Source organism: Haemaphysalis longicornis, unplaced genomic scaffold, assembly GCF_048455015.1.
Source record: "Haemaphysalis longicornis isolate Haplotype H1 unplaced genomic scaffold, Haemaphysalis longicornis Haplotype H1 scaffold_7, whole genome shotgun sequence".
NCBI lineage: Eukaryota > Metazoa > Arthropoda > Arachnida > Ixodida > Ixodidae > Haemaphysalis > Haemaphysalis longicornis.
Window position 1 is genome coordinate 30,300,139 of NW_027526422.1, and position 8,271 is coordinate 30,308,409.

At 47.2% G+C, this 8,271-nt stretch overlaps 1 protein-coding gene across 5 annotated transcripts in view; it reads left to right on the forward strand.

Annotated features, from left to right (window-relative positions):
* The first annotated feature begins 2,128 nt into the window (after positions 1 to 2,128).
* The window catches only part of LOC144145047 (sodium/hydrogen exchanger 3-like), a 349,094-nt gene continuing 342,951 nt past the window's right edge, over positions 2,129 to 8,271 (forward strand). For 3 of the 5 annotated variants that reach the window (XM_077676551.1, XM_077676552.1, XM_077676548.1), the window contains exon 1: positions 2,130 to 2,426. The gene's annotated coding sequence lies outside the window, so the exon portion shown is untranslated. Of the gene's footprint in view, positions 2,427 to 8,271 lie in introns of all 5 variants that reach the window. The other 2 variants (XM_077676547.1, XM_077676545.1) reach the window with 1 other exon arrangement.

The following is an 8,271-nucleotide window of genomic DNA, read 5'->3' on the forward strand; positions in this document are numbered from 1 at the left end:
GATGTTTTCTCCTTTCGTCATGAATTGAATGGGGTATGGTGTTAAACCCACCAAAAGCCATCTGTCTTCGTATCACCAACAAAAAGAACCCATCTAAAAGTTTTGTACTCTTTGCAGAATATTCCCTAAACGAAGATCAGAATATAAGTATACGGGTGTCACATTAACTAGTAAATGAAGCTGAATTCGCACAACACTAATGTTTCTTCCTTTGCCTTTCCAAACCTGGTTTAGTTTGAAATAGATTCACGGACACACCTGCCAAAGCTCAATTAGTTTTACACACTACTTTATTTGGTCTAAGCTGGAATATGCCTGCGCTTTTGACCTCTGTACAATAACGAATTTGGAATGGTTTGAAAAGATTCAGAGGAAGGCTGTTCGCTTTGTTTATTATGGAGAAAGTCACGCGGGTTCTGTTTATATAGCCTACTCGAACAAAAATGAAGAAAGGACAGCGGACGAGGACGAAGATAGAAACAAACGACATATACAGGCGTCCTCGTCTGCTTAGCACTGTTTTCTTCTTTTTTGCCACAGTCACAAACAACTAGCTCAACAACAAGTTTTGTTAAATTGTACTGCTGGAACAATACATTCCAAAAGCGTGAGGGTTCGGCTACGCTCGGGTATTAAGAACGGCAATGGAAGTATCCTGCCACTGATCTCCACTTAGTTTATCCTGCGCACCATCAGCGCAGCCGGATGTTACTCCGCGCGGCGCAAGTAGGAGGTGATACCGTACATGAGCTAATGCCGCCTTCTAAATCAAGCTTTTTGCACGGCTTTGGTGTCTTGTTGGTAATCTGAATATATCTGGTAATCCATGAGCTTCACGGCACGCAAAACAGACCAGGAACGACCAGAAAAGGGACTATAAACAAACACTTGTTTGTAGTCCCTCTTCTTGTCGTTCCTGGTCTGTTTTCGTGCCGTGAATGAAGCTCACGATACACCCCAACAATGCGTCAACTCTCTTAGCTTAACAGAAGTTCATGTTTGGTTCCTCCTGATAGCCAGCGCCTTTTTATTTAACCTTTGCTGTTTTTTTCTTGCTACCAAAGTTAGTATCATGTACTGTTCTAAATAAAAACTTACAAAAAGTTGTCTGATTGCTTTTTGAAGCTGTAATTAATAACTGTAAATAAAAACATTTTCAATAAATTAATCCCAACTGCAATCAATTACATGTTTCTCTAACGCGTACCAATCTGCAGTTCCAGGCTCTGGTGCGATTTCGAAGAGCCTCATTATGTCTACTAACGCGCGATTATCAGTTCCACGCCGACTACAGGCGCCCTGATGCTTAAAAAAACTGCACTTTTTTGAAAATTAATAAAGTGAATACTACTGCTATAGAAGCGAATTCAGCGTCCGCAGCAGTCATAATGAGGAGCGAGGGCCGCGAAGGGGTAGACAGTTTGCGGTAATAGCTAGAACAGATGGGCACAGAATATAGGAGAGGGATGACCTACTTCTACCCGCTTTAGGCCACATCAGGCATTGACAGTAGTTGTGTACGGCTGGTTGCTCAATAGGCCTGTCCGCGAGCGGTGTGCCCTTGACCGCTAACAGCATTTGGCGTGAGCAGATTCCTGAGCTTGTTCCGCCTCTCTCCTGCTCTCTCCTTTCTCCGGAGCCTTGCGTCTGCTCGACAGACCGAGGAGAATACGGCAACCTTGGCCGGTTGATGAATCACCTTAATTAACAACGTTCACTGCTAAATGAGACGGGTCTCCACTGCGTGCGGATCCGCTATCACTGTGGGTGTCTTTCCGCATTCGCGCGTCTTAATTGATTAAATAGGGTCCACCTCCGCAATGATTGAGTGACGAGCTGAGTCTAAGCGAGTCTCCTACGTTCGCGGACGCAGGTGGTATACGGGTCAAGCAATTGCCGATCCCCGAAACGTCAGCGGGAAATCTTGTTCCTAAGAGCCGAAGAAATTCTCTCACGGTCAATTAGCGCAGCCGTTACGACCTCTTTGGCGAGTTATTCCCCTTCACTTTGTCGTGTCCCGCTCGGAAAGGCCGAGCGTCCACCGCCCCATGCGCAGTTCCGCAGTTTCAGGCCCGTGCGCCGCGCAAGAAAGCGGCGGGAGAAAGCGCGGCCCCTTCTCCCTTCTTCTCCGTCCGGGCCGGTGGCGGGTCGAGCGGCGTCGACGCGCCGAGCGTTTGCAGTGCGCGCGCGTGCCGTTAGCCGGCTGTGGCGGCGCCCCTTCCACAGATCGGCGCCAACCCTCGCTCGGACTCGAGTGTGCGCGCTAAGGCGAGTGCCGGCGAACGCTGGGATGGTGCGCGGTGGTGACTGCGAAACCGCCCTCTGAGGAACAAAACTTTTCTCCGACTCTGCCTGGATTTACGGCGGTACAGCGGCGCTCCGGCGACTGGAGCAGCCCTCGTGCTCGTCGGATGCTTGCAAACACGGTCAGTCTCTGCTCTGCGGTCACGCGCTCTTTTTCTCCTGGCATCGTTAGTTCGTTCTTTTCCCCCTCGGGCTCTCCAAATGTCACACGGCGCGCGCACGCCACGAATAGACCGCGGGCGGCATCTGTGCGCTGTACAGTTACGACAACTGTGCGGCGACTGACGACGGCTCCGGTGTCGTGCTTGTGCGCCGCCTCGAGCCGCTTGCTTTGGGGCCTCGACGGCGATAGCGCTGGCATGCAGGGGGTAGGCGACGCATTTGCACGCGTCGTGCGCTGCACTTTCTTCTCCCGTTTTGCGGGGCGTGACCTGGGTGCGCGATCGCTAGCTGATTGGAACCGAAAGTGGAAATGCATCGGTACTATTTGTCTGCGTTGTTTCGGGGTGGTTTGCGTCGTAGACGCACGGTGGAAATGAATGAAGTTAGCTGACTCGGGGCTTGTGTTTATTGCCTGAGGTGTAAATGCGTGTCGTATTTTTTCGCTACACGACGAAGCGATATTTTCGCTTGTTGTGTCTGCTTTAAAGCTAACCGGGTTGTTAATGCGGTTAGGTTATGGAGTTACGATAAACGGTTATCTGTGGTGACGCAGTTGGCTGATGATGTTACGGTGAACGGTTATCCTTGGAGGAAACTGCATAATCACGCGGAGAGCGGATTTTAAGTGTCCCAAGCAATCGTCGACGGCCGGGCAGGTGCTACTACGCAGAGGGCCGTGCTCGCCATGGATTTCCGTCCGTGCGTATACTATGCTATGACCACTGGCCGCTGGACAGACTATATGCGCTCAAGGCAAAATGGCAAGCAATCTTTGCGAAAATTTCAACGTATCGCGCTTTGCGCCTAGGTGGTTCTTTTTTCCCTAAATAAGAGAGCCAAACGTTTGTTTCATAAATTAAAACGACTGCACAAGAATAGAAGGGCACGTTTTAGGGGCATTCTAGACAAAAAAAAAAAAAAAGTATTTCGCCGCCTAGATTAACCTTTCAAGTAAAATTTAACTGCTTTTTTTTTCAGCCGAATTGCAAATTTTAAGGGTTTAAAGTGGATATTGAAGTTTATGATGAGAAAGAAATTAAAGCCAGTTCCACCTAGTGTGAAATCTGCTGAAACTATGAGCTGTATTCACGAAGATACCGTTTAGCTTCGGCTTTTTTCTTGTGCGTAATGTTAGTCGTCTGTATAGTTTGGATAGCTTCTGTTAAACAGTAACAGCCGCTTTCTGCAACCATACTTCTTCCGCAGATGTCCATGTATTGACAGCAAACAGTAATTCTGTAACCATTACAACTTTACTTTTAACTAATTACAAGCAAATGAAACTCGGCATAATGTCAGAGTCGTCGTGGCGGCTAATTGTCGTATGATTTGTTTCAGCATACTTTCATGAACACTAAAGTTAAGATCCGTTTTCTGTAATCACACTCCCTTCGCAGGCGGCCGTGCTTCACTGCGCAACATGCGCTGTGAGGAAGCCAGCTCACAAAATACCAAGCTTACACCAACCCTTCCTAAAGTCGGCTTCACCTCTTAACAGACCTGCATTGCTTGGAATATATATTTCAGGGGCAATATAAGCCGTCTTGTATCAAAATATGAAAGCCATAGGACGCTTTTTCTTTATTCTTTGATGAATTTTTTCTACTCGAAACTTTCCATCTGCATGCCATTTGCAAGCTTGACAGCGTAGGAGGGAGGACATGGCGGGCGCCTAAACAGGTCCGATGTTAAAAAGTTAAGATTCGAAGCCCTCATTTGAAACCTTCGAGACGCGTCTGTTCCGGCTTCATAGCACAAAGAGAGTGGTTACACCCAGCGATTGACAAACCGTACGCGGTAACGGTGGTTACGTTCTCGTTGTCCAGCCACAGTTCCGAGCATCGCCAGAACCTGCAGACCAATTAGGTTGGAAGCTCGCATGTGAAGTCACGCGTTCAGCGGTGTTCGCAGACTCAGCCGAGTGAGCTACGGCGGGTAGGAATAAATAAGTAACGCGCTGGCGTGTCGCCCGAGCAGCGAGCGAAAACGGGTCTACGCCTCGTCACATCTGCTCGTTAGAGTAATAGCGCCGCCGCCCTTACACACTCATTTGTCGACTGGAATATAGTATAGACGGGCATCTGCGTCCATCATAGCGAGACGCTCTCTCACGTGGATACATCTTGTGGCGCGCTTTCATCTGCTCGGCCGGCTGAAAAAAAATCAGGATCCGCTTTTATATTATGTTACGGATAAAATATATGAACTTTTTCGAAATATCCCCGATTTTAAGCGAAGCTTATATTAGAGATCTGTGTATTTATGTTCAGCGTGTGCAAAAACGCCTTGCGACAAATCCAACTTTATCACAAATGCTCAGCAGAAAACGGCAGTGTGCGTCCTTTAGAAATGACTGCCGTCAGCGCTCAAGAGAAGTAAAATGTACTCATACCTCCCGCCTAGATTGTGTCGCCTCTGTCGTACGCTGAAAAGCTTCGCTGGCTATCCACCTTTTCGGAGTGGAATGGCGCATTATTTTCGTGAAATGTATACACTTTATGCGGGCGCGTTTCTACGCATTCGGGCTGAAAAACTGCCCGTATACCACCACGAGGACACCACCGGCGCCGTGGTGTCCGGTCGCTCCCATCCTGCGTCCTGGCACTTCTGTATTTTTGTTAACGAAGACGGACGGTGCCATCGTAGCTACGGCGATGCTTATTCTTTCAGAAGACGAAGTGCCGAAAATGAAGGGAAATGAAAAAGACTGTCTGTTTCTGTGACAGCTTATAAAGGCCTTGTAAGTGCGTAGAATTCTTTACCCGCGCTTTGAGAGAGAAAGCTTTTATTGAGCGTTCTGTGGTCTAAGGGGCTGTAGTGGCCCGCTGCTTGTGCCGGGTGGCGCCTTCAGTAGCTCTGCTCACCAGGGCAGTGTGCAGTGTGCACCTCCTCCCACGGCTCTTCAGAGGAGACTGGTCTTTAGTAGGAGACTGGTCTTTAGTAGGAGACTGGTCTTTAGTAGGAGACTGGTCTTTAGTAGGAGACTGGTCTTTAGTAGGAGACTGGTCTTTAGTAGGAGACTGGTCTTTAGTAGGAGACTGGTCTTTAGTAGGAGACTGGTCTTTAGTAGGAGACTGGTCTTTAGTAGGAGACTTGAAGTTAGGAGGAGACTTGAGGAGACTGGTCTTTATGACATCCCCAGGCGACGTGAGGAAGGGTGGGCAGGGCCGTGCATGCAGGGCACTGCGGGAAAGGGTTTAATGAATGGTGGATAAAGTTGAGTTTTGCGGGATTAGAGAAGGTGTTTGTCTGGAGAAGACGCGACGCGTGTTATTGGGAATGGGTGAGTTGGGCGCCTTCATCACCGTCACGATCCTTCCGCTATATATAGGACAAGAACCTCTCCCAATTACCTCAGCGTAACCAGTTCCTATTCCGCATCCATTCTATCTCTCCGAATTTTCTTATCACGCCACCGCCGTTATCTGCGACCGAATGTCCTGCACCATATTTCGCCATTTACATAAGCGACATCTTTCTTGCTCTGGAACTTTATGCTTGCACACCGGGTGACTTCCCCGTGCAAGCATTTCTTTGAAGCGTGCATTGGTTGCTTACATTTATCTCCAGTGAGAGGTGGCCGGAATTGGAAAAACAATTCAAGCGAAAGCTTTCTTTGTGGGGCCGATGGCGTCGTGTCAAAAAAACTAATGCATTTCCCCATTCGGTTGGTCGACCGAAAAGCTCTGATAAGATTTGTGGACACACAGCGCGTAAGTCAAGCAGGGCTTCCATTGTGTCAAAACGGTTACCGGAAAATCTCGAAAAAGGAACTGTTCTAGATAAGACAGTACACGCATCGATAATGAAAGAGTACAGCAGTATGCCTTTATCTCATTAACCGCGTATCGGTGTACGGCCTCCCAAATTTTTTGATAATATAGCGGGAGCGACGACCGATCGGCATTTCAGCGCCTTATCACGGTGTTCACCGGCAAAATAGGCGAGGGTACGCGCACGCCCCTAGAACTATCTGTTGTGGGAGCGTCGTCTGCTCCGCTTTTCTTCTCAGGGCAACACACCCCCTGTTTTTCTTATCTTGAAAGGCCGTTTCGCTACCGCCGAAGGTAGCTAAGCAGCGTGGGGCACAAAGCCATTCAGATGCAGCTGCTGGGGGTGTATACCACTCTCAAGGAAACAGCCCAGCAGACCACACTCGTACAGCAGATAGCCCTATGCGCGTGCGCGTACTTTCATTTCGCTGCTGAACACCGTGATAAGGCGCTGACACGCCGGTTCGTCGTCACTCCCGCGATATTATTAAAAATTTGGGAGGCTGTCCATTTTAAATGGTTTGCAGATGCGCTTATTTATTGCGCGAGAAATCGTCTCATGGGCTAGTTCTTCGTTTGCGATTTGGGTCTTTGAACGTTTTACGAGCGATTGTGGACGCACTTCCAGCGATGGTTTTGACGCACTTTTGACGCTGTTTTGATGGGAGAAAGCTTTCGCGCTTCTCTCGCAACTTTCTTTAGGTAGGGATGGTAAAGTTTTCGTTTGCGATTTTATTGGCAATGTTTTCCGAACGCGGTCACTTCTAATATTCCGCTAATAACCCACTGATTGATCGTGCCCGAGTCTCTACACTTGCGCAGTCTCGTTATCCATGCTATGGGTTCGTTTTGCACCTCGCCTAATTGACATTACTTTTTGTTTCTTCCTACTTATGTTTGAACTAGTGACAGGCGATTGGCCGCTTAACCTTGGAGCAAAAAAAGTTATGGGAGCCTATTTTTCTTTGTGTATACGGTCGTCTAGACAGTCCAAAAATGGGTATACGGGCATTGACAGCGTTTCACTGTTAGTCCGGCGTAATTAAGCGGCGAAATATTCGGATCCCTTGCAGGGACATCGAACGCCGACGTTTGTCATTCCAGAAATGGTGCCAACGATAACCCTGGTTATATGCGTCTCTGCCACACCAGTGCCGTGCGATGGTCTGTTTACGTTATATGGAGTCTCTCTGAACAAGCGTAAAATGCAGTGCCGCCAAAAAACTACTGGATGTGAACAGGCTTCTTTGCCCGCGGAGCTGGAAGAACGTGGTATAAATGTCTCACATTATTTTAAATCCACCACATCTGTCACATTTGTCATCCTTTTGTCTATAAACCGACGCAGCCTATCAAATAATCAACTAGTGCGCGCCTATTAATGGGGCTAATATTTTTAATGGGTGTGCAGCATTATTTTAAACGCATCCATAATTTGTAAGTAGCCCTACATAAATCGAGAATCGTTTTTAGCGTATTTGAGGATTACCTGAGCAAGAGCGATGTCCCGATGGAACACCAAGTCGCTAAAAAGATGCTTCAGAATTAATATATATATATATATATATATATATATATATATATATATATATATATATATATATATATATATATATATATATATATATATATATATATATATATATATATATATATATATATATATATATATATATATATATATATATATATATATATATATATATATAGTACGTGCCTTGTGTTTTGTCCGTTGATACGAGAGGCTCTACGAGTCTAAAATGTTGTGGTTTCAGTGCGAATCAGGAGAAAGGTGTACTGCGTGTGCGTATTATCAAGACGGCCGTCTTACTGTAAAGAGCTAAACTACAGTGGTTGTTCGGCGTGCCGTTGATCCGGCTGTGGCGAATGTTTTCTAGGACCACTTTTTAGGCCTGCGCTGCTTTTCTGATGGAGCCGAAAAGTAAAAACGCCCGTGTGTACGAGATTTCGACGCGCGTTAAAGGCCACGAAGTGGTCAAAATTAATACGGAGCCCTCCTCTGCGGCGCGCC